The following is a 26,923-nucleotide window of genomic DNA, read 5'->3' on the forward strand; positions in this document are numbered from 1 at the left end:
TCTTAATGAAATGTGAGCTCGAGTGAGGTGCACTGAAGGTCAAATGTTGCATTACTATTCATGTCCATCCAGTATTCACGGACTAAGGGGATACATTTTTTTTAAATGAAGGACTTTGTGCACTTGAAATCTGAAATGTCATGAATAAATAAAATTGAAAATGCAACTGTCTGGCTTGTTTTCTCTTTGGTTTCATTATTTTCTTTCTCATAAAACCAAACAGTGCTTTAAAAACATATTGCATAAGAATATACTTTATTATCTGCTTTGTGCAGAACCTTTGTATAATAGCGTTATGTTACCACAAGGATACAACATGTATGAAGGTTAAAGAGAGGGACACAGTCAAACCCACCAAATGGCAATAAAATACAAAAACAGACACAGACATATTGCACAAATTCTTGACAGACTTTTAGAAAAGACAATTCTGCTTTCAACAGAAATATTTCATATAGGTTAGAGATCAAGCTGCACGTATTGCCTCCATACTGTTATACCATAGCACATAGCAAGAGAGTAAAAGGCGTTGTAGCCTATGCAGGAAAGGGTTATAATCTAGTGCTGTCAGAGTAGTAGGTAGGGGTAAAATAATAGTGGCTTAAACATGACTGTGTGGGTCAGTCATTGGTGCTTCTGGAGGACAGAATTGCCATGCCAGGGATGATAGCACAGCATTACCACAGTTCAATGTTCAGCCATTGCACTCTCACCCAGAGAGACCATTTATTTTATCGAGCTATCACTGTACGGTAATCCACTTTTTGAAAGACAATTTTCAAGGTTCAAATTCTTAATTGGTAGCATGGTCTGTCCTAATGAGACAATTAAAGGGTACGTTTTGTTTACTACAACAGAGTGCTTAGGTAAGCTATATATTTTTTGACCGTAACCTTGTGTTTTTTTCTCTTTATGGTATTACTATAGGAAGAACAACTCACGCGAGGAATATTTAATCTGATTTAAACTTTGAATGCGTGTGATGAGGTTGGTTGTGTGGAAATCAAATACATAACAATAGTTAATAGTTAGTGTTAAATTGTGGGGGAAAAATCTAGTTTTTATATTTTCAAAGGACTCACATTTTTAGGCTTCCAGTAGACTATGTCAGAAAAGAAAAATAATAAGAATACAATTCAGAATACAATATAATAAAACATCAGCACAGACACAGCACCAAATCATCTCAGCAGTATAAAAATAACGAGAAACACTTGCGCGGAAAATATTTCGATTGGTGATGCGCAATAGTACGTGGTTAAACTGTAGCACACACTGGAAGGGTGACAAAACAAATCGATGGAGAGCGAGCGATGAGAAAAGTTATGGATTTCTTCCGTATACATCAGATGCGGCGGAAACACGTGGACAAACAGGAAGTCTTCGGTGTGTATTTTCCTTGGGCCTTTGACAACAACAGAGATGCAGCAGTGTACAGAAATAGCGGGTAAGTAACACATGGATATATACAATATTTAAGTGCACAAACCCCGTATTATGGTTTGTATTGCAATTTGTATGATAGATGTGCTCACCTATTTGAGTGTTCGAGGGCGATGTATGTATGTCGCTGTCACAGGCAATCGAGCTGTCATCAAGCTTGCTAGCACACTAGTTAGCCCTAGCTAGCTTGATAACGTCATCGGGAATCAGTGATGATGTTGTGGCTAGGGACAAGCTACCCCATTTATAGACACGAACTGCTTTAGCGCCTATTGACGATAGTATCTTCTTTACCTTTTTTTTTTAAGAGCCCGACGCTCGATCTGAAAGTTAACACGCATCGCTTGCGGTAGTATTAAGGTTCGTGTTCCCACACAGGCCATATCTCCATGTTACAGGAGTTGTTTATGGAAGACGAGGCGACCACTAGCTTTGGGACACTTCGGGAGCCAGAGTATTGGTTGTGCATCGTTCTGGTGGTTGGCGAAGGAAGGTAACCATACCACAATATAGCTGGCTTCACCAAAACATGTGCCGTAAAATGTTTTGTGAAACTTACTTAAAGGTAAGGAAAATAAGGGGGTAATGTTTTATACAACCGGGCCCAGGACCGTTAGAACAGTTTGCAGTTCTCCAGATGTCCCGAAAGAAACTTGCAGCAAGATGACGACAAACTGTAAATCCTCTCGAGATGACACCAGCACTTTCTGTGTATCATGCTAAGCACTCAAAATGTAACGAGTACTTTTGTATGGCGTAAAAAGTACATTGTTTTCTTTAGGAATGTAGTGGAGTAAAAGTTGTAAAAATAAATATGGTAAAGTACAGATACACAAAAATACTTAAGTATTACTTTAAAATATTTGTACTTGAGTACTTTACACTAGTGATTCACTGATATTACATTTTCGGCCAATACCGATATCCAATTATTTTCCTTGCCAAAAAAAAACTATACCGATAATCGATATTTAAAATTTAAGCGGCCTTTTAATGATTCTAGTACAGTTAAATAGTTAAAACACACACACGGGCGCAGCGGTCTACGGTACTGCATCTTCGTGCAAGAGGTGTCACTACAGTCCCTGGTTCGAATCCTGCCGTGATTGGGATTCCCATAGGGCGCAGCACAATTGGCCTACCGCCGTCCGAGTTTGGCCAGGGTAGGCCGTCATTGTAAATAAGAATTTGTTCTTAACTGACTTGCCTAGTTAAATAAAGGTTATACACACACCACACTGACCAAAAAGTTATTTTGTTGGCATTTACGTATGTCCCCATTACCAGTAAAACATTAGCAAAACCAATTTCTTTCACTTACTTGCTGTGCTGTTTTGTTGTTCAGTCGTTTCATTCTCAAGCAGGACTTCTAAGGAACAGCGTTTGGGTCTTTGCATGTCAAACAAGATACAACGATACATGTTATATAAAATCAACAAAAGACAATTTGTTAATTTGACAATCTGTTGAAATCACACCGGATGTGTTATACTTTAGAATTGCATTGGGGCATACTTATTTCACTGTGGATTAATTGTGGATCAATGACATGGGGTATCAGTCTACTCAGTAACACCCAGAGAACATTAGTATTTTAGCTCTTATTGCAGGACTCTGAAACTACTGTGAATTGAGCCACATTTATTGTCAACCTATGTATAGAACACCCTTTTCCCGAGGAAAAACAATACCGCGTGGATGTTTTGGAGTCTGAACTCTGAGGGGGATGTTGGGAAAAAATATATTGGGTATTGAGTAGACTGTTACCCCATTTCATTGATCCCCAATCCTTAGGTAAAGCTGTACAGTGCAATATGAATGTCAATACACACAATAGGCTGACTGGGGAGGTGATTTCACACAGTCACAATCCCTGCAAATTCAACTATTGTGCCTAATCCTTATTGTGGCTAGCTTCACAACACAACCCGGTCAGGTCGAGCCTCACTAGCCAGATGAAGCCAGCAGGCTGCTTATAACGCTAGCTTTTGGGTAACAGGGTTAAGTAGCTGGCTACCTATTTATTTTCATGAACTGAAGTTCAATTTTAATAGGCAAACAACAAGTGGCTACCTTGCTGGTACTCACAAGGATTCCTAAATCATTGCTAAGAATAGTGAAAATGACGAAAGCCAACGTCACCCACGACCCACGACAGAACGGTTGATTGTCAAGGGCAATGAATTCCATTATCTTGGCGTTTTAATGGATTTTGCCTTTGAGTTGACTCGCTGAAATGTTCTTACTCTTTCAAGTGACTGCTTGACTTGTTGACTGCTCGATCCACACAGCAGACATTGTGGGCTTGGTAAGGAATGCTGTGATGCACGTGTAGCGCAAATGTTTACGTGCCGTCATTACTTCATGTACCTACGTTATATAGGTATGCACGTCAGCTTTGACATCGGTATTTCACATACACGTTAAACTAGACATCGGGCTGATGGACCTGTGTGGCTCAGTCGGTAGAGCATGGCGCTTGCAACGCCAAGCGTCGTGGGTTCGATTCCTGCTGGGGCCACCCATATGTAAAAGTAGTGGCCCCAGCCGACTTGTAAGTCGCTTTGGACAAAAGCGTCTGCTAAATGGGATATATATACCGATGTTGGCATTTTTAGCTAATATCGTCCGATTCCGAAATGTTCACCGATATATCGTGCATCCCTAATTTACACCACTGTTCAGTGGACTAATCTATTGAGGATGTCATGGTCCAAGAAGGGGAGTGTGTGTAAAATGCACAAGGCACGTGTCTCTCCAGAATGCGCTCTCTCCCACCATGCCATGTGCATTCAGTGTTTCTTAACATCATCGTGTGAATTGTTTGCCCTTTGATTGTTATCGTCTATCAATTCCCCATTACATATACCACCAGTAGTAGCCTACATTTACCGTTAATTCCCTTAATTTCTGATCTACAATGTTTGGTTGGTTACGGTTTTGCCGCTTCTCAAAGTAATTTGTTTTCACCTCAAACAGCAAGTAAACAATGTCTGTTTTTGAGTCCATAGAGAATTACAATAGTTCCTTGACGTATTTGAAACATATTTTCTGCCCTCTCCCTTTTGATAACCACTCAGCATGAAAGGGAGAAATTGTAATGCTCTTATGTAGTTAAAATAAAATACCTAATTACTTATTATCCCTTGCACAAACAGCCTACAGCTGTGTCTGTCCTGAGCTCACTGGTGCGGGGAAACTCAAAAGGGCCCAGAATATTTCATACAATGTTGCACGTTTGCTAGCATGAGATAAACATATATTTTTTAAATATAAAGTTTCTCTGGTTAGGATATCTTGATCTCCTGCTTCTTCTTGAGTCATTTGTATGTCTTCATTATTTAATAAAATGGCACGCTTAAAGCATCAGACAATCTCAGTACATATAGTTGATTTTATTAAAACACAACTTGTATTTTTCCATATATAGAAACACTATATATGGAAAAATACAAGTTTTAACATTTCGACCAATCAATTGCTTGAAGAAAAGACAACTCTCTATTGACCAAAATTTGTTTTAGTTTGGGACAGCCCTACTGAAAAGCTGCAGATGGAAGATTGAGATGGAGCGTGCCCACAGGTCTGGAAAACCTAGGTGACAGTTCCTGGTCAAGTTCCTAGGTGACAGTTCCTGGTCAAGTTCTAGAGGTTTAAGGACAATATGGCTGTTCTGGAGAGAGCCAAGAACTTGAGAGGAATCAACATCGTCCTCAACGAGGACTCACAGAAGCTGTCGGCCAGAGGCGGAAAGAACTTATCCCAGCTATGAAAACCTGCCGGAGAGCATGGGAGCATTGCTTAGATCCACTACGACAGGCTCATTGTCCACCCTCCCTCCCAAAAGCCTTGTGAGGAATGAGATAGCCATGCCTCAGGGTCAGTAGCTTCAGCACAACATCACATGCACATATATTGATTGATTTTGTTAAGAGGTCTATTTTCTGGGTGACCTGACGATTGACTCGTTAGCAACTAGCTCTCCATTCTGACTAATGCCTGTAATATGATCCAGGTTCACTCAGCCAACTAGAGTGCATACCAATAGTGTTGGTTCTGTTACATCTACTTGTATTGATCATATCTTCACTAATACTGCAAAGCTTTGCTCCAAAGCAATACCAGCTTCCATTGGCTGTAGTGATTATAACGTTGTGGCATTAACAAGGAAAGTGTAAGTGCCAAAGGTTGGGCCTAAAGTAATTCATAAGAGGTCATACAAAATTTTTCCTCGATTCTTTTGTTGAAAATGTATGGTGGTCTGATGTTTATGAGGAAGTGAATTGAGGTGCAGCACTGGAAGTATTTGTAAAAAAATATCATGCCAACTGTTGACAATGTACCCCATGATTGATGATGGTTCAAAGAAAGAAATGATGCAAAAGTTGTCTGCTCAGCTGATTAGTTGTTATACTCTAAATTGAGAAATGTTGTGACTAAACTTAACAAGAATAAAATATATTACCAAACAAAGATAAATACTTTGGAGTACCATTTATAATAAAATCTTTTAGTTATTGCCAGTCATTTCAATGACTATTTCATTAGTGAAGTGGAAAAACTGAAATGAAAACATTGAACAGTGAACCATCGTATTTTTTAATAAAGGATTTCATAATGAAAGAAAATGATTGTGTTTGTGAATTTGTTCAAGTTAGTATGGGAGAGGTAGAAAACGATTGTTATCCATAATAAATGATAAGCAACCAGGTATAGACAACCTTGATGAACTATTGAGAATGGTTGCAGACTGTAATAATTACTGGTTGCAGACAGAGAATGGTTGCAGACTGTAATAGAATTACTGTTGCAGACAGAGAATGGTTGCAGACTGTAATAATTACTGGTTGCAGACAGAGAATGGTTGCAGACTGTAATAGAATTACTGTTGCAGGCAGTAATTCCACTGCCTAAAATTAGCAAAGCACTCTTTGCTAGCTCTAACATCCACCCAATCGGTTTTCTACCTGTTCTTAGTAAACTAATGGAGAGGATTGTGTCTGACCAAATACAATGCTATTTTTCAGAGAACAAGTTAACTACTGTCTTTCAGCATGCGTATCGAGAAGGGGACTCAACTTGTACTGCACTGACGCCAATGAATAATGATTGCTTAAAAGAAATGGATAATAAGATCATAGTTGGCGCCTTTGATCTTATTGATCATAAATTGTTATTGAAAAAACTTGCCATCCCATGGTTGGAGAGTTATTTATCCAATAGAACCCAGAGAGTGTTCTTCAATAGAAGCCTCTCGAATATCAGATGTACAGTGCGGTGTCCCTCGGCAGTTGCCTTGGGCTGTTAGTCTTCTCTGTTTTTATATATTATTTGCCAATGGTCTTAAACAAAGCTAGAACGACTATCTATGTGGATGATCTCGCTCTCCATGGCAGATTTTGAGCTAAACGTTTAAACAGGTTAACAATCACAAGGCTGCCAGGCCAGACGGAATACCAGGACGCGTTCTCAAAGCATGTGCAGACCGGCTGGCAAGTGTCTTCACAGACATTTTAAATCTTTACTTGTCCCAGTCTATAATCCCAATCTATTGTCCCTGTTCCCAAGAGCAACAAGGTACCCTATCTAAATTACTATCGCCCTGTAGCACTCACATCTGTAATTATGAAGTGCTTTGAAAGGCTGGTCATGACACACATCAACACCAACATCCCAGACCCACTCCAATTCGCATACCGCCCCAACAGATCCACAGATGATCTAATCTCAATTGCACTTCACACTGCCTTCTTCCACCTGGACAAGAGGGAAAATAACAATTTCAGAATGCTGTTCATAGATTACAGCTCAGCATTCAACACCGTAGTCCCTTCCAAGATAGGGACCCTGGGACTGAACCCCTCCCTCTGCAACTGGATCCTAGCCTTCCTGACAGGCTTAGTGTATTGAGGGTAGGCAACATCACCTCCAATGCTATCACTGACCCTCAATACGATGGACCCTCAGTGGTGTGTTCTTAATCCCCTCCTTTACTTCCTGTTCACCCACGACTGCGTGGCCACGCACAACTCCAAAACCATCATCAAGTTTGTTGACGACATGACGGTGCTAGGCCTGATCACCAACGGTGATGAGTCAGTCTACAGGGAGGTCAGAGACTGCAGTGTGGTGCCAGGACAACAACCTCGACGTCAGTGAGACCAAGGAGTTTATATCGTGGATTATAGGTGAAAGAGGCGAACAACATGGCTGTTGTTGAGCAGGTTGAGAGCTTCAAGTTTCTTCATCACTAAGGACCACATCACTAAGGACTTAACATGGTCCACACACAAACCCTCCGTTGTGAAGGGGGCACGGCAGCAACTCTTCCCCCTCAGGAGGCTGAAAAGATTTGGCATGTGCTATCGAGAGCATCTTGACTGGCTGCATAACCACTTGGTATGGAAATGCACCGCCCTTGACCGCAAAGCGCTAGACATGGTGGTGCGGACAGCCCAGTACATCACTGAGGCCAATCTCCTTGCCATCTAGGTCTTCTATATCAGGCAGTCAGAGGAAGGCCTGAAAAATTGCCAAACTCCAGCCACGCAAGCCATAGACTGTTCACTCTTCAACCGTCCGGCAAACGGTACCAGAGCATCGGCTATTGGACCAACGGGCACTGAGACAATTTCTACCCCCAAGTCATAAGACTGCCAGATAGTGGCCTCCCGAGTGGCGCAGCGGTCTAAGGCAGTGCTTGAGGCGTCACTATAGACCCGGGTTCGATCCCGGGCTGTGTCGCAGCTGGCTGCTCTTGCGACTTCTTGTGGCGGGCCGGGTACATGCACACTGACTTCAGTCGCCAGCTGTACGGTGTTTCCTCCGACACATTGGTCCAGCTGGCTTCCGGGTCAACCGAGTCCGTACGGGAGTTGCAGCGATGGGAGAAGACTGACTGACTACCAATTGGATATCACAAAAAAATTGGTAATAGTTTTTTTCTTTTTCTTGTCAATTTATTGTCCCAAACTATCTGCACTGACTCTTATGTTGCACTGACCCTACGCACACTCACTAGACCATATATACACTCACTAGACCATATATACACTCACACACACTACATTGACACTCACAAAACCCACACGTATTCACATACAATACACACATACATATGGACTCACACACACAAACTCTTACACATTTGCTGCTGCTACTGTTCTTTATTTTACTCGTATTGTTATCTATCCGGATGCCTAGTCACTTTACCCTGCCTTCATGTACTGGTACCTCAAGGCCTGGTACCTCTGCACATTGATCTGGTACTGGTATACAGCTCCATTCTTGTGTATTTTATTCCTCTTGTGTTAATATTTTATTTTGCATCATCGGGAAGGGGTCGTAAAGCCAGCATTTCACTGTAAAGTCTGCACCAGTTGTGATCGGCGCATGTAACTATTTTATTTTGATTCCACACTCTACATGTCATCACCCAAAGCCAGTGAGCTCACTGAAATTCTAAATAAGGAGTAAGTCTGTATCAGAATGGGTGATTTAATAATAAACTGCTCTTAAGTACATCTTAAACTAAAAGCATTTTCAAAACCATCTCTAAGACCAAAACCTCAACTGGAGGTTTAGGCAAGTTCAGGAAGCTTAAGGTATAACATTGGATGATCAATTATCATGGTCAAGTCATTTTGACAGAGTTGCTGGTAAGATGGGGAGGGGTATGTCTGTTATAAAAAATATGTTCAGTGTTTTTTGACCCAATTAACTGCTAGATGGTCAGGCTCTGGTCTTGTCCCATCTTGATTACTGTCCGGTAATATGGTCAAGTGCAGCAAAGAAAGACCTAGAAAAGCTGCAAATGGCTCAAAACAGAGCAGCATGCATTGCCCTTCACTGCACATACAGAACTAACATCAACATGCTTGCCAGTCTTTCATAGAGTGATTTGAACTAGTTTTTCTAGCATGGAACTCCCATCTCCCATTACTCAAGTTAACAGGAAAATTACCTTTTTAAACAACTCATGGAATGATGTGTACTGTGAGGGGGGCACACAGACACATTTTAACTTTTTTTTTCTTCTTTTGTACAATTCTTTTGTTGTTGCATTGTTTCTATATCGTTGTATTTTGAATGTGACTTTTCCTAGTGTATCAGTGTTTTGTTACTTGTCGTGTTTTTTTGTGGACCCCAGGAAGAGCAGAGGCTGCTTCTGCAAAAACTAACGGGGATCCAAAAAATAAACAAACAATTAAGCTAGAAATGCTGTTTGTTTTGCTCCACAGGGATGAATGAAATGGAAAAGAAGTTGGCAGAGTATAAGTGTGACACCAACGAAGCAATCTGTTTTAAACTAGGTTTGTCTCATGCGTCTTCTTATTGAGCTTTGTGTGTAAACTCTTTTGTTTTAGGATGTAGAGATAGTAGCTACTTGCACTGCATTTTGTTGTTTGGTAAATGGTGCTTTAAGTGTTTCATATACATAGTGAAATATTTGATATGTTGACTGAGTATTTGCCACACCCTCTTACTCAAATAATGAAATACAACTATTTCTCTCAGTTCGTTTCGCAGAGGAGGTCGATAATGAAAGCACGACATTCCATCCAGAGTACAGCCACCAGCTTTATGGTGATCAGTGAGTATCAAACCTAATTCAGCCAGTAAGATCAGTGCATCTCATTACAGTAACTCCATGTGAACTCTACGGCCGTGTTCCACAGCTGAGGCGACGCAACAACCAATGGTTGTGTGCCATGTCATTGACTGACAAATAGCTGTAATGTACAGTATATGGTTAGCTAATACTTAAAATACCTATCCAGGCGTTGTAAGATCTGTCAGGCGTCAGCAACGTCAAAAATAGTGGTCGACCGATTAATCGGAATGGCCGATTAAACCGCTCTAGGATATGTGGGACGCTAGCGTCCCATCTGGCCAATATCCAGTGAGATTGCAGAGCGCCAAATTCAAATACAGAAATACTCAGTATGAAAATTCAGAAAGGTTCAAAGATGGACTTCTTGTGAATCCAACCACGGTGTCAGATTTTTAGAAATGCTTTACGGCGAAAGCATACCTTATGATTTATTTGAGAACGTAGCCCAGCAGACAAATCATTGCAAACAGTAACCAGCCAAGTAGAAGAGGTACACAAGTCAGAAATAGAGCTAAAATTAATCCCTTACCTTTGATGATCTTCATATGGTGGCACTCAGAAGACATTCATTTACTCAATAAATGTTCCTTTTGTTCGATAAAGTCTCTTTATATCCAAAAACTTCAGTTTTGTTCGCGTTTTCTTCAGTAATCCACAGGCTCAAACACAGTCAAAACAGGCAGACAAAAAAATCTAAATTGTATCCGTAAAGTTCATAGAAACATGTCAAACAATGTTTATATTCAATCCTCAGGTTGTTTTTAGCCTAAATGATCTATAATATTTCAACCGGACAATAACGTCGTCAATATAAAAGGTAAACAAGAAAGATACTCTTTCGGGATTACGCATGAAAAAGCTCTGTGACACGGTAGGGTCCACTCATTCAGACTGGTCTTACTCCCTCATTTATCAGAATACAAGCCTGAAACCATTTCTAAAGACTGTTGACATCTAGTGGAATGTATAGGAACTGCAATTTGAGTCCTAAGTCAATGGATACTGCAATGGCATTGAATAGAAAACTATAAAACCAACAAAACAAACTACTTCCTGAATGGGTTTTTCTCAGGTTTTCGCCTGCCAAATCCATTCTGTTATACTCACAGACACTATTTTAACAGTTTTGGAAACTTTAGTGTTTTCGATCCAAATCTTCCAGTTATATCCATATCATATCTTCTGGGCTTGAGTAGTAGGCCGTTTAATTTGGGCATGTTTTTCATCCAAAATTCCGAATGCTGCCCCCTACCCTAGAGAAGTTAATTAGGGCCGATTTCAAGTTTTCATAACAATCGGAAATCGGTATTTTTGGACACTGATTTTTTACTTTTTTTTTACACCTTTTATTTAATCTTTATTAACGAGGCAAGTCAGTTAAGAACACATTCTAATTTTCAATGATGGCCTAGGAACGGTGGGTTAACTGCCTTGTTCAGGGGCAGAACGACAGATTTTTACCTTGTCAGCAATCTTGCAACCTCACAGTTAACTAGACCAACGCGCTAACCACCTGCCTCTCATTGCAATCCACGAGGAGCCTGCCTGTTACTCGTATGCAGTAAGCCAAGGTAAGTTGCTAGCTAGCATTAAACTTATCTTATAAAAAACAATCAATCATAATCACTAGTTAACTACACATGGTTGATGATATTACTAGTTTATCTAGCGTGTCCTGCGTTGCATATAATCGATGCGGTGCATATTCGCGAAAAAGGACTGTCCTTGCTCCAATGTGTACCAAACCATAAACATCAATGCCTTTCTTAAAATCAATACACAGAAGTATATATTTTTAAACCTGCATATTTAGCTAAAGGAAATCCAGGTTAGCAGGCAATATTAACCAGGTGAAATTGTGTCACTTCTCTTGCGTTCATTGCACGCAGAGTCAGGGTATATGCAACAGTTTGGCCCGCCTAATTTGCCAGAATTTTACGTAATTATGACATAACATTGAAGGTTGTGCAATGTAACAGGAATATATTTAGACTTATGGATGCCACCCGTTACATAAAAATGGAACCGTTCCGTATTTCACTGAAAGAATAAACGTCTTGTTTTTGAGATGATAGTTTCCGGATTCAACCATATTAATGACCTAAGGCTCATATTTCTGTGTGTTATTATGTTAGAATTAAGTTTATGATTTGATAGAGCAGTCTGACTGAGCGATGGTAGGCACCAGTAAGCATTCATTCAAACAGCACTTTCGTGCATTTAGCCAGCAGCTCTTCCCTGTGCTTCAAGCACAGCCCTGTTTATGACTTCAAGCCCATCAACTCCCGAGATGAGGTTGTTGTAACCGATGTGAAATGGCTAGCTAGTTAGCGGGGTGTGCACTAATAGCGTTTCAAGCATCACTCGCTCTGAGACTTGGAGGAGTTATTCCCCTTGCTCTGCATGGGTAACGCTGCTTCGAGGCCAGGTAGGGGCGAGGAGAGGGACGGAAGCTATACTGTTACACTGGCAATACTAAAGTGCCTATAAGAACATCCAATAGTCAAAGGTATATGAAATCCAAATGGTATAGAGAGAAATAGTCCTATAATAACTACAACCTAAAACTTCTTACCTGGGAATATTCTTACCTGGGAACTACCAGTTTTCATATGTTCATGTTCTGAGCAAGGAACTTAAATGTTAGCTTTTTTACATGGCACATATTGCACTTTTACTTTCTTCTCCAACACTTTTTTGCATTATTTAAACCAAATTGAACATGTTTCATTATTTATTTGAGGCTAAATTGATTTTATTGATGTATTATATTAAGTTAAAATAAGTATTCATTCAGTTTTGTTGTAATTGTCATTATTGCAAAAAAAATAAAACAATCAGCCGATTAATCAGTATCGGCTTTTTTTTGGTCCTACAATAATCGCTATCGGCATTGAAAAATCATAATCGGTCGACCTCTAATCAAAACTCTGGAAAGCGGCCTAAATCTGTGTGCTGGTTGCATGACGGTGAACTGTTGAGAACTGAATTATGTGAATGCTAACTCACCTGCAGTGAGCTCCAAAACTATTGGGGCAGTGACACATTTTTGGAAATGATACAATGACTATGAGGTTAAAGTGCAGACTGTCAGCTTTAATTTCAGGGCATTTTCATCCATATCGGGTGAGCCGTTTAGAAAATACAGCACTTTCTGTACATAGTCCCCCCCATTTTAGTGGACCAAAACTATTGGGACAAATTCACTTAAAGTAGTTAAAAGTGAAGTATTTAGTCCCATATTCATAGCACGCAATGACTACATCAAGCTTGTGACTCTACATATTGGTCGGATGCATTTTCTGTTTGTTTTGCTGGTTTCAGATGTGTTATATGCCCAAAATGGAATCACTTTTCTTTTGTAAATAAGAATAGAATATGTTTCTAAACAATTTGGATGCTACCATGATTATGGATAATCCTCAATGAAACATGATGAGTGAGAAAGTTACAGGGGCATAAATACCATTGTAACGGGTGAGAGGTTAGCATGTCTTGGGGGGGGGTGTATGATACGGTTCACTCAATATGGATGAAAATTACCCTCAAATTAGAACTGTTAGTCTGCACTTTAACCTCACCGTCATTCTGTCATTTCAAATCAAAAGTGCTGGAGTACGGAGCCAAAAAATGCCACTGTCCCAATACTTTTGGAGCTCACTAGCTAGTTATCCACTTTGTTTTAATTGATTTATTACCTCAGTGTGGTGGCTTTTGGATACAAAGGCCTTCAGATTCAGCTGTACTACAGTGCTGGGAACCTGATCACCCTCTTCAAAGGTAAATGTTCAGCCAGAGTCACAGAAAACCTTGACTGCGTGGAGTTAAATAAGTTGATTTGAAATGACTTTTTTTTATCACTTTAGCCCGAGCACAGTAACACGGGCGTTACGTTTAAAAAAAAAAAAAGAGCGATGTCCTGTCAAACTATATTCCATTCAGAGATAGGCCCCAACTCTTATGTCGTGAGGGTTTCTCAACCACGTGACCTGCTCAGGGAAAACTCTGGGTCTTCGCGAAAGCTTAGGTTTTTCCCGGTCATTTGAAAAAACCCACCCTCGGTACCCTTATAGCTCCTCTTATGGAACTTGTCCAGTTTCCCAGCCTGCTTTAGCTCGAGGTGAGCTGTTTCGGGAGCCTTTTCTGTGGGCTGCTTTGTGCATGTTTCTGTGGGTCTTCTGGAGGGAGCCAGCACCTCCCTCTGAGTGGTGGTATTATGCAGCAGATATGTAAGAGATCTCATATTTTGTCAGACTAATCCCAGTCTATCATAGGCCCCATGGGCCATTGGTGCACTAATCCTATCCCTCCCTCTCTAAAGGGAAGGATCAGAGTTGGATCGGGTGGTCTTGGCGCATCCATTGATTTGAGTGGCTCTGTGATAGTCTGCAGGAAGTGGAATATGTCCTGCTGGGGTATGTTTCCCATAAGTGTGTTTTGTCAGGAGGGAGATGTATCACCGAAGGACTCGGTCCCCAGAACGAACCCAAATTACAGTTCTGAACCTCTGACCAAGTTTTCCTGGGCAGTAGCTAATCTGTATAGTGCTTTCAATTGAAAGAAATCCTAGTAAAGTAATGGTCAGTAACACTTCACTTGCTTTACACATAGTGTAGCTGTAATTGCTCCATTGCATTGACACTTTGTTACATTGTAATTTATGGAGTTGAATGTTTTTATTATTATTACAGAATATCAAGAAGAAAATGTTAACTTATTACCCGAATATAGTTACAGCATTTCTACATCTCTTGGTGTAGTAGGATAGACTGAATGTCAAGTGTTACCTGAAAGTTTTCTTGTAGACTCATTAAAAGTATGTCACAATGAGAAGCAATTGTCTAATTGAGTGCATAGACCGTAGTAACATTATACATGAACAAATAGCGGCAGGAAAATCCAATTGTTTTTATTAGACACAGAGCAGTCATCAGTGAAATATTTTTTTAAATTCATTTTTCTGTAGTTTTCTTTGTTAAACATTTCCCAAATTGTCTATTCTGTTCGCCAATACTAAACAGTACTCGGATGTAAAGCTGAAGAATTTCCAGCGAGGATGACGGCCAGGCCAACGTTGACCCACGAGTGTCCACCTCGTTAAGGGTTTAGTGCAGCTGGTGCGAGGGTAGAGAGTTAGGGAGCAGCAGCAGAGTTCAGGCTCCATCTGAAGAGTGTTTGTCTGTGACTGGGTGTAGTGCAGCTGGTGAGGGAGAGGAGGGGAGCTGTGGGACAGAGTTCAGCATGCAGCTGCTACTACTCTAATGGAAGACTTGTCAGAGATCACCTTTACCCTAAACCAGCCAAACTCTATAATGATGGACTCCACACAGTCGGACATCGTTTTTTGTTCCAGTCGTTGTTTCATACTGGGCATCCACGAGTGGAAATCTGAAACGTACATCAGTGATGTGTAAATCAAATATGAGCCTCGATCTAAAATGTAAAGCTGTTAATATACAAATGTTTGGATTGTCATTGCAATATGTAGTTTACGTTTTAAGTCCGCCAAAATCATTGTCAATGGAGATTATTTTTTCTATGACAAAGAAATCCAATAAGAGATTTTAAGCAGATAGTGATGCAATTAAAAGTTCAATTGAATTTGGACGTTTAGCAAAATGGCACAGTTGGGTTAAAGGGTAGGGCCGGGACGATAACCGTATCGTGGTACTCCTTAGTATCACGTCAAGGAAACAAAACGCAAAAGAAACGCGAAGCAGATTTAACTTCTTTAGGAGAATGTTGGCAATAACCCGTTATTATGTTGTCATCCTGTCACATGTATTTATTTTCCAAGCTATAACACACAATATGTTACATACACAAGGTTTTTAAAGGACCAAAGAGTAGTCTGCTTTGCCTTTTCATTTTTGCCATGGAACAAATATTTGCGATCCTGTTGTCGCCCCGGCCCAAAAAGGCCTGGTTAGTGCCTCTCTGGGCCCTGAGAGAGATCTAATTGATTGTATTTGCTCTATATGTACATGCAAAGCCGCAAAATCTGTGCATTGTGAAGGACAACGTGATCTGATTCAGTGTTCTTTTTTTCTTCTTTTTTTTTTTGAACCTTCAAAACGTTTTCACTACTCCTAAATAAGATGTGTACACATGATCAATTATATCCCGAAGATAAAAGGCATTCGGATGGAACAAAGCGTTTCTAAAGATGCATTGTTATCTCATTTATACCGAACTATGGCTTCTTTTATTCGGGATTGTGCAATTTAGTGTCTAGTATATCGGAGAGTGCCTCGGACAATATGTCTTGTTTGTCCATGGCCTTTTACTTCTGATCCTTATTCCTCAGAAATGCAGTCCCAACAATTGCAATGGTGAAGTGGCATTCGGCTGCAGGTGCATTACTTCCAGTTGGATATTAGCTGATGTCTGAAAGGAGAGGAATTAGCAGTGTGTTGTATTAGCCTTTTGTAGTGCATTTTGTTCGGGCCTTCTTCATTTCCCCGTTTTTCTATGGCGAGCAGAAAGGGTCTCGGTATAGAACTAATGCTCATCGTGCATGTAAATGGTGTGAAAGGGCTGCTTAGCAAGTTAATACAAAGTGTTCTCATGTCAATCCTTGTGGAAATGGATACAATGCAAACATCACAGCTGAACCAACCACACATTCTAGTGAGTAAAAAGTCCAGGGGGGAGGGTGGGGTGGGGGGGCCCTTTGTCTGCCAGGCTCTTTCATTTGATTGAGTTGCGCTCGCCAGGATTAGACGAGAGGCCTCTATTATGGATGCCCGAGGTTTGTTAAGTTGAGATCAATTCATTACATTTTATTGCCCAGTGAAATGCAGAAATACGTTATTGTGGGGGCTTCATCAAATATTCATGGTTTAACGTAAGTAGTAAATGTATTCAATTAAGTGCTCTTTCACCAAGGGGTTGGGAAGGGGGGCGGGCGTCTCTGCTCTGCTGACTGTCTTAATTGCCTAATGGTTCTCCTTTTTGTGGCACAAAAATATGTATTCTTCCACTTTAATTCCTCGTGTTCTCTGTCAATCAGGGCTGAAGCATAGCCTAATGACCGAACAGTAGGAACTGTGATTAGACATGGCAGCGGAAAATAAATAAATAATGTCCACAGATTTCCTGATTTATTCAATTGGAGCAGTTAGTCCATAAAACTAGATGGGCTCTGTAAGGTCTTTTTGTAATAAAGACCATGGACGTGTTTAATCTATATGATCCATCTATATCAAAGAACAAACGCGTACAACATTTTGAAGAAATCCGTTTATTTCAAATGCATTATTGACTTTAAAAGTTATACGATTGCAGTTTTCGTCCTAGCAAATACTTATCTGGCTTATCGGCATACTTTATTTTTTTTTAACAGAAATGGAATATAGACACAAGGCTACTTTCACTTATACAAGATGCTGTCGCTTTGTGTCATGTTCTAGTAAACCCTGTTCTTTCCTCCCTGCAGCCTGATGATGTCGAAGGGAAGATCCGGGAGATCATTCCCGCTGGGTTCAGCTGCAACACGGACGACTTCACCTCATTGTTGGAGAAAGAGGCCAACTTCAAACCCTTCGGTACCCTGCTTCACACATACCACGTCCACAATGTGGAGGAGGGAGAAGACTTTACCTACCAGATTCACAAGGTTCACATTCTAGTCCTTGGTCCTACAAGATAGAATACTTTATGTAATTATATACAGATAACAGTGCTTTCCATTTCGCCCATATGACTTGAGGGTTATTTCAGCGTAAGGGAGGGTGCTCTGCTTATTTAGCATGACTTAGACTGTCCTCAGACCTGCTGTGTTCTCTAGGTGGACGTGTCGTGCCCTGGATTCCGAGACTACCATGAGCGCCTGCAGACCTTCCTCATGTGGTTCATAGAGACGGGCCAGCTTTATCGACGTGGACGACGATCGTTGGGACTTCTTTCTCGTGTGAGTGGTGCCCTCCTTAACCAACGTCACTCTCCCCGAACCCGTTCGTTGACTCATTCAGAAACAACAGGCTCCTTTGAGGCGCTCGCTACCAATTACCAGGCCAGTTTGATTATATTTTCCCTGGTTATTGGAGAATTGTTGATCTGGCAAGAGGCACCTTTTGTGTTGAAAACCCTTTTCATTCATTTTTTTCAGGGCAAGAGCTGAATTGAACACGGTTGTCTTTTGAAACACTGAATGACATCTCAAACAGTAAAAAGAGCCTCTGCCAGTGTTTTCTTTATCCTGGCACCTATTTATAGTGACAATGGGTAAATGGACTGAAGTGATGTGGAGGACCCCTTCCCCCCCCCCCCCCTCTCTACCCCTCTTCTCCTCTTCTAAGTTGCAGTCCTCCAATTAAGTGCTTAATGTATTCAGGTTGTAGCAGGTGTACGGATCGGGACGGGCCTGGCTGCTCCAGCATGCTGACACTGGAAAAAGCATCCCAGAGAATGGAGAGGGGAAAATGGACGCGGCACTGGAGTGTGCCTGTAATTGTCCTGCTTGCCTTTTGTGTTTTATCTGCAGATTTGAGAAGTACAATAACGATGGGGAGACTCTCTTTCGCAACTGTTGGCTACATGACAGTTTATAATTACTATGTGTATCCAGACAAAACCCGACCACGTGTAAGGTAATTACTAGGGGAGCACGTGCCTTCCTTTTCTTTTGTACAAAAAAAAAGGAGAAGAAAATTATATATTTCTCTCTCCCTAGTCTTACAAAAATCTCAAATTACTGGCTTATGTATCCAACCATCCAACCCCGCTCTGACTCATATGGGAGCCAAAATGATGAGTATCTTCAACAACAAAAAAAGCTTTGCCTGTAAATAAGCATTTTGTTTGATGTATTGATGGACATGACATAACAATTTGTTACGTTTCTTATAATCAAGTGAAAAGGGCTCCCTCAATTTCAATTCATTAGGACAGTGCCTTAGAAAGTATTCATACCCCTTGACTTGTTCCACATTTTGCGTTACAGCCTGAATTCAGAATGGATTCAATGGATTTATTTTCTCACCCATGTACACACAATACCCCATAATGACAGTGAAAGCATGTTTTTAGAAATTGTAGCAAATTTATTGAAAATGAAATACAGAAATATCTAATTTACATAATTATTCACACCCCTGAGTCATACTTTGTAGCACCTTTGGCAGCAATTACAGCTTTGAGTCTTTCTGGGTAAGTCTCTAAGAGCTTTCCACACCTGGATTGTGCAACATTTGCCCATTTATTCTTTGCACAATTCCTCAAGCTCTGTCAAATTGCTTGTTGATCATTGCTAGACAACCATTTACAGGTCTCGCCATAGATTTTCAATTAGATTTAATTCAAAACTGTGACTCGGCCACTCCAGAACATTCACTGTCTTCTTGGTAAGCAACTCCAGTGTAGATTTGGCCTTGTGTTTTAGGTTATTGTCATGCTGAAAGGTGCATTAATTTCCCAGTGTCTGGTGGAAAACAGACTGAAGCAGGATTTCCTTTAGGATTTTGCCTGTGCTTAGCTGCATTCTGTTCCTTTTTGATCCTGAAAAACTCTCCAGTCATTAACAATTACAAGCACACCCATAACATGATGCAGCCACCACTATGCTTGAAAATATGGAGTGTTTTACTCAATAATGTGTTGTATTGGATTTTCCCTGAACATAACACTGTATTCAGGACAAAAAGTGAATTGCTTTGCCACATTCTTTGCAGTATGACTTTAGTGCCTTATTGCAAACAGGATGCATGTTTTGGAATATGTTTTATTCTGTACAGGCTTCCTTCTTTTCAATCTGTCATTTAGGTCAGTATTGTGGATCCATAGTGTTGTTGATCCATCCTCAGTTGTTTCCTATCACCGCAATTAAATTCTGTAAATGTTTTAAAGTCACCATTGGCCTCATGGTGAAATCCCTGAGCTTTTTCCCTCCTCTCCGGCAACTGAGTAGGAAGGTCGCCTGTATCTTTGTAGTGACTGGGACTATCGATGCACCATCCAAAGGTTAATAACTTCACCATGCTAAAAGGGATGTTCAATGTCTACTTTATTTTATTTTTACCCATTTACAAATAAGAGCCTTTCTTTGCAAGGCATTGGAAAACCTCCTTGGTCTTTGTGGTTGAATCTGTTTGAAATTCACTGCTCGACCTTACAGATAATTGTATGTGTGGGGTACCGAGATGAAGTAGTCATTCAAAAATCATGTTAAACACTATTGCACACAGAGTAGGTCCATGCAACTTACTATGTGATTTCTTAAGCACATGTTTACTCCAGAACTTATTTAGGCTTGCCATAGCAATTGTATTTATTTTTATTTAACTTAGGCAAGTCAGTTAAGAACAAATTCTTATTTACAATGATGGCCTACCAAAAGGCCAAAGGCCTCCTGCTGGGATTCAAAATAAATTACATAAAAATATAGGACAAAACACACATCACGACAAGCGAGACAACACTATATAAAGAGAGAACTAAGACAACAACATAGCATGGCAGCAACACATGACAACACTGCATGATGGCAACACAACATGGTAGCAACACAAAACAGGGTACAAACATTATTGGCCACAGACAACAGCACTAAGGACAGGAAGGTAGAGACAATACATTACGCAAAGCAGCCACAACTGCCAACAATTGGGTTGAATAATTGAATAATTTCAGTTTTTCATTTTTAATTAATTTTGGGGGGGAAAACTATTCCACTTTGACATTATGGGGTATTGTGTGTAGGCCAGTGACAAAAACAACAACAATTTAATCAATTTTAAATTCCGGCTATAACACAACAAAATGTGGAAAAAGTCTCAAGGCCATGTACATTACTCCATGCTAACATAAATGACAAAAGTGAGCTTTTTCTCTCTCTCTCAGGTAATTATCTTAACATCAAGATCTGATCAGTCATATACAAGGTTGCCTTTTTTCTGTGAATGACGAGGGGTTTGATAGGTCTGGCTGAGAGGTCAGCAAGGCTGTTCTTTCATGTCTTTTGTGCATGTTTGCCTGGTGTCCTTCTGAGCAGCCAAATGCTGATCCTGCCGCCGTTCCAAGGAGAGGGTCATGGAGCCCAGCTGCTGAAGGCCGTGCACAGGTTCTACTGCAATCTGCCTGAAGTACAGGACATTACAGGTGTGTGTTTGTGGGTGTGTTTAACTATACTTGTGGGGACCAGAAGTCTCCACAAGAATAGTTAACGAACAGAAATATGACTGTTAGTCCCTACAAGGTCAAATGCTATTTCTTGGGGGTTAAGGTTAGAATTAGTGTTAGGGTTAGGAGCTAGGGTTAAGGTTAGATTTTAGGGTTAGGGAAAATAGGATTTTGAATGGGACTGAATTGTGTCCCCACAAGGTTAAGCTGTACAAGACTGTGTGTGTTAATGTAAGTAACACAAAATTAGTTGATGTCTTATGATGTTTCATTTTGGGGAGGAGGCTATAACTGTGCTAGAGTTTCACATACAATTACATGTATTTACATGGTTAAATGCAAAGCCGTTACACCCGAATAATTGATTTGCGTAGGACAATTGAAATGAATTCATTTAGTATTTTACTTTATTTGCCAGGGACGATGTACAACAAACATTAAGTCTCAGAGATGAGAAGTGATGCGGTGCACCAGATTTAGCTGACAGCTCGTTTTGAAAATAACAAAGAAGTATCCGCTCTCCTGTCCAGAGGGGCACCCCTATTTTCTTGTCTTATTTTTCTCTACTTTGAATCTGGTCTTTGAATATTTTTTTTAAAAAATTTGATTTATTTCACCTTTATTTAACCAGGTAGGCCAGCTACTGCTGGATTTTGGTCTTTAAAAAAAATGCAGGTGGCTTAAAATCCTCTCCATGTTAAAATATAAATAAAAATATATCCCATTTAGCAGACGCTTTTGTCCAAAGCGACTTACAAGTCGGCTGGGGCCACTACTTTTACATATGGGTGGCCCCAGCGGGAATCGAACCCACGACGCTTGGCGTTGCAAGCGCCATGCTCTACCGACTGAGCCACACAGGCTGTAGTGAATCTTTTTCAAAACCGCAGTGGGAGCTGGGTAAAATGTCAATGCAAGCCGCTTTCGCAGAACTGCGCTTGACACATGCAGCCACAATCATACTCTGACAATGGTGTAATTATTGGACTGTTTCAGGAATCAGTGGGATTTGAATATAAGCCTGTATTGAAAACTGTGGCCTTGGATGTCTTGGGGTGGTTGATGTGAGCAGTTTGATAGAACATAAATTGACTATACCTAACATTTCATGTAATGTTTTTTATTTTTAAATGGAATTTCAAGCTTGTGTCTAATTTATTGTTTTCTGTTATTTGCAGCTGAAGACCCCTCAGAGAACTACGTGAAGCTGAGAGACTACGTTCTGGTCAAGCTCTGCCAAACGCTGCCGATCATTCGCCACAGACAAGCTTCCTCTGAGCTTCAGTGACGACATGGCCACAGAGGCCAGGGAGAAGTTAAAGATTAACAAGGTCAACCTCAGCTTTAACCCTAGAGCCCAGAGGAGGATACATTTGATTACTGTACTTCTCTCACTCATTAACCCAAGGCTCTCCAGTCCTAGAGGGAACATGTACCATTTTATTTAAAAGGGTAGGCACTGACTTATCTTACTGCACTTATTCCCCGTCATGTTTTCATTTTTGCCAAATGGTTGTTTCTCACTCCGCCATGGCACTTTCATGAAGCTTCAGGCACCTCAGATTTGTTCAAGAAGGTTCTGAATAGCTCGACCAAGCTAAGAAATCGTCTGTCTTTTCTAGATGATTGTGGAGACAGACTGTACGGGTTCTTAAAGGCACTAATGGCCCTGTCCTGTTTTTTTCCCCCTACAGAAACACGCAAGACGAGTGTATGAAATTCTCCGACTGAGGGTGACGGACATGAGCGTTGAGACGAAAGCAAGAGATTACCGTCTGGAAGTCAAAAAGAGGCGATTTGCCCCGACCAAGGTATGTTTAAAAGAAAGGACCGTAGCTTCTCCAGTGAAATGCATTCCTCCGTCCTTTTTGCAGTGTCTGCCTTGCGCTCTAGTTTCTAATCAAATGGAATGAGCAGATTGTGTCTACTGTGTAATGGCTATGTGTTTCCCAATGGACTTCATTAGTGGTGAATGGCTGTTAGTTGCACTATATAACCTGGGATCAATTCAGAGTTGATTTAATTTGATAATAGGGCGAGTCCAATATTTTTGGTATCCGATTGTTTCGGCAATTCTCACATTAGGAACTTAATTGGGAGATGTTTGAAATGCTTTTTACGTTTGTATCATAAATCATAATAAAAGGGGCCATTTTAGGCCCTTTTTAGACCTACACATGCCTCCTGTAAGACCCTATGATCCGTACATGATACAGACAACATCTTGTTTTCATTATAGTCCTTATAGTTATAGTGTGCTCTAACATAGGGAGTATGTCTAGATTCTGAAAGACATATTTATCCAACATAAATATGAATATCTCAAAACTATCCTTTTTTGATTTGTCTTGTTTTTAGACATTGTTTGTAACAATATACTCTTCAAACGCATCACATGTCCAGAGTGGCTCTCTGTTATTTTGAATGATATAACCCATTTATACATAGAAAATTACATAGGTCGTTCAAACTCAACTCTGGAGCTCAAAAGCCAGTTCTGCATTTTTTTTTCATTATTCCCCTCTAATCAGGGACTGCTTTAAACCTGGCTGAACCAGGTGTGTGCAATTTTAATGATCAGGAAGAACAGAAAACCAGCAGGCTCTGGACGTCATACGGTAAGAGTTGAATACCCCTGTTGTAGGTCATTAACCAATCACAGCCCTCCTTTAGGATTGCAAATCATCAGCACAGGGAGTTCCCTTTTGAATCCATTTTCCCATTCACTGTGTTGGTGGTGCTCATAAAATGTATCATAACTTCATAATTAGCAACGCCCACTCTGGAAATTTGATGTACTTGTATATTGTTCCAAACAATGTCTTAAAAATTAACAAAATCTAAAAGGGTCGTTGGGATATTAATGTTGAATAAATGAATGTGAACATTTGTCTTTCAGAATCTAGACATACTCCGTAAGTTAGAACACACTATAAGGACTATAATGAAACCAAGATGGTGTCTGTATCATGTATGGTTCATAGGGTCTTACAGGAGGCATGTATAGGTCTAAAAAGGGCCTAAAATGGCCACTTTCATCATGGTTTTCAAAGAAATGGTTTGATACAAATGTACGAGGCATTTCAAACATCCTTCCTCCCAATGAAGTTTCTATGTGAGAATTGCCAGAACAATCTGAGATACCAAAAATATTTTCCCCTGGTGTAGAATCCACCCATTAACTAATTATACCACGCGTTTGCAAAATATTTAGTGTTTGACGACTTATGACTACCCACAATGCATTAGCATGGTTTCAGAAATGGCCAAGGATGAGGCCAAGAATGTGACACACACTTTATCTGCTTAGAGCTACTTCTTGTTGCGTCTTGTAACTTATGTTGCAATACTTTTCTAGAATCAGGAGAATGATTATTCCCCATTTGCAGGAAAAATGTCTGGAGTACCAAAGGCTTATTATTGGAGATACAATGGAGCACTGCAGGCCTCCACAGTAGTGTTACCCCAGGATTCAGTTCTATTCAAAGCAGTGTCATTATGCAGGATTTGCATGTCATTAGGAGGGAGGAGTAACTTAGGTGGAAGTAGGTTGCTAACAGCACACATTCAAGCAGTTAAAGAATCTGCTTGCCAAATAGTACACGTTTCATATTAGCGCTCTTACTGTGCTTTTTGAAATTTGATTAGACAAACTGTTACTAATTTTGTATTTACAGGATAACTTTGATTTACATATGTATGTTCCATGACATGTCATTTGAGTGTCTCATTGAAACCCAGCAAATCAGCCGTTACAGCGGGGTTCTTCATCTGGTGCCCCGCGTGCTGAATTTGTCCCCCTCCCCACGGGTCTTTTTATTTATTTTAAAAAAATCAGCGTTGGACATAAAATACTGTAAAAAATGTAATTAAAAAAGTAAAATATTATAATAAAAATGTAAAAAACCTGGATATCAGCTCCAAGTGTTTTTAATTTTGGAAATCTGTTTCCAACTATTCCCACGCCTAATAGAGAGACGCGTGATCATGTACAAATGAAAGCCGTAGAGGTAAGTTAGGTAATATGTACATGTAGTTAGGGGTAAAGTGACTTATGTCTGTTTGGGCTTCTTGAGGTCAATTTGCAGTCTACAAATGAGTTGTAATTATGTTCAGGCTCCCCGACCGTCCGCTCAAGAAAGACTGCCCGCTACTGAGTCGAGTTGATGATTTGACATCTGAGTCATTTAGCCGACACTCTCACCCAGAGCGACTCACAGTAGTGAGTGCATACATTTTCATAAGGGGGGGGGGAGTATACTCGTTCATGATCCCTGCATTAGAGGATTGCTGTCAGCAGTGTTACCACATGTCTTGAAAAAGGCCAATATCTGCAAAGGGAAAAAGTGTGTGGTGGAAAAGGAAGTAGGAATTCCTTGGGAGACTTGCTGTTGAGTGGTGGAGAGATCTGGCAGCCAGATGCAGCAGGCCGTTTTGTTTTCGTGGAGGTTTGTAGTTTGTAGTTAGCTCAGCGGAGTCCTCTCTGTGAATGTGTGGAGAATTTCACGTCCCTGCTCAACTTCTCTTCCCCCAATTCCCAAGAGAGTGGGAACTTTTTTTTGCACTGGCCCCAAAATACATGGGTGAGGACTCTTGGTTCATGTCCAGAAGCTGTCAGCACTCCTGCAGACTCAATTACAGAATCCTTTGCTTCCCCTCTGACTATTTGGTTTTAAGACACTAATGAGATGCAGTCAGGTCTGCAATATGAGGAACAATATTCACTTTCTCTTGCCAGTTGAACGTGCATTATGTAAGATGCTGCTAATTGCAATCAAAACAGTCGCATTTGCAAAATACCATACAGCATTTTTTTGTTTTGCTTCAATAAAAAAAACATGGCTAACACAAGCTACTAATGCAACGTTTTGGGGGGTAAACACGCCAAGGGATTTTACACAAACGCAGTGCATTAACCAGTGTATGTGTTTATTGCGTGCTTAGAAGAACCAGCGGGAGCTGACCAAGATGATGAGCTGTCTGCGGCCAGAGGAGCTGGCATCCCACATCAGTCAGATGGACACGGCGCTGCAGCAGGAGGTGCTGGAGAAAAGCTACCAGGAGGTGCTAGCCGAGTACCGGAGAGTCATTGAGAGGCTAGCACAGGCCTTATCCTGGGGGCCTAACGTCGGCCTTGGCTACCCCCTGTAACACAACCCCCCCACCCCCCCACCACCACCCTGGCCCCATCTCCTTCTCCTCTTCCCACTGATGGTCCTAGATATACAGTAGAGGTTGAGCAGCGCTGTGCAGCTGGCTGGCTGCCTGGGGAAGGCCCACTGTGTCCCATGTGTGTAATCACGCTGTGTGAGATTTAGTGATTGGTAATCATTCACAGGTGATAGGAACACCATCCGTACGGTCTGGCTGTGCAGAACATGCCTCCTTTTGATATAGAGCATAACATAGATGGTGGTTCTTTTTTTCCCCCTCAAATATCTGTCTAGGTTTCTCTTGAAGACGTGTAGGTTTTTAAGCACTTCGTACTGAAATAAATGACATGTTTTTTTGCTGTACATTGATCAATTGGATTGATCTATTCATTGATGCTGTTCTGTAGTGTCATTTCAGATTCACATGTTCTACTGTTATTGGGACAATGTGTAATAATTATTGCGCTGTGATGACTCTTGTACCGGTAGCTACTATTGTACTGTTATTGGTACAATGTACAATTATTATTTTCTCAATGTTTTGGTAAACTACCGTATTAAACTTAATGTATTCCTAATGTTAACTGCATCCTGA

The 26,923-nt window shown here is 40.7% G+C and overlaps 1 pseudogene; it reads left to right on the plus strand.

Annotated features, from left to right (window-relative positions):
* The first annotated feature begins 1,201 nt into the window (after positions 1 to 1,201).
* Positions 1,202 to 26,923, plus strand: LOC135547221 (histone acetyltransferase type B catalytic subunit-like; annotated as a pseudogene).

This window comes from Oncorhynchus masou, chromosome 10, assembly GCF_036934945.1.
Source record: "Oncorhynchus masou masou isolate Uvic2021 chromosome 10, UVic_Omas_1.1, whole genome shotgun sequence".
Taxonomy (NCBI): Eukaryota; Metazoa; Chordata; class Actinopteri; order Salmoniformes; family Salmonidae; genus Oncorhynchus; species Oncorhynchus masou.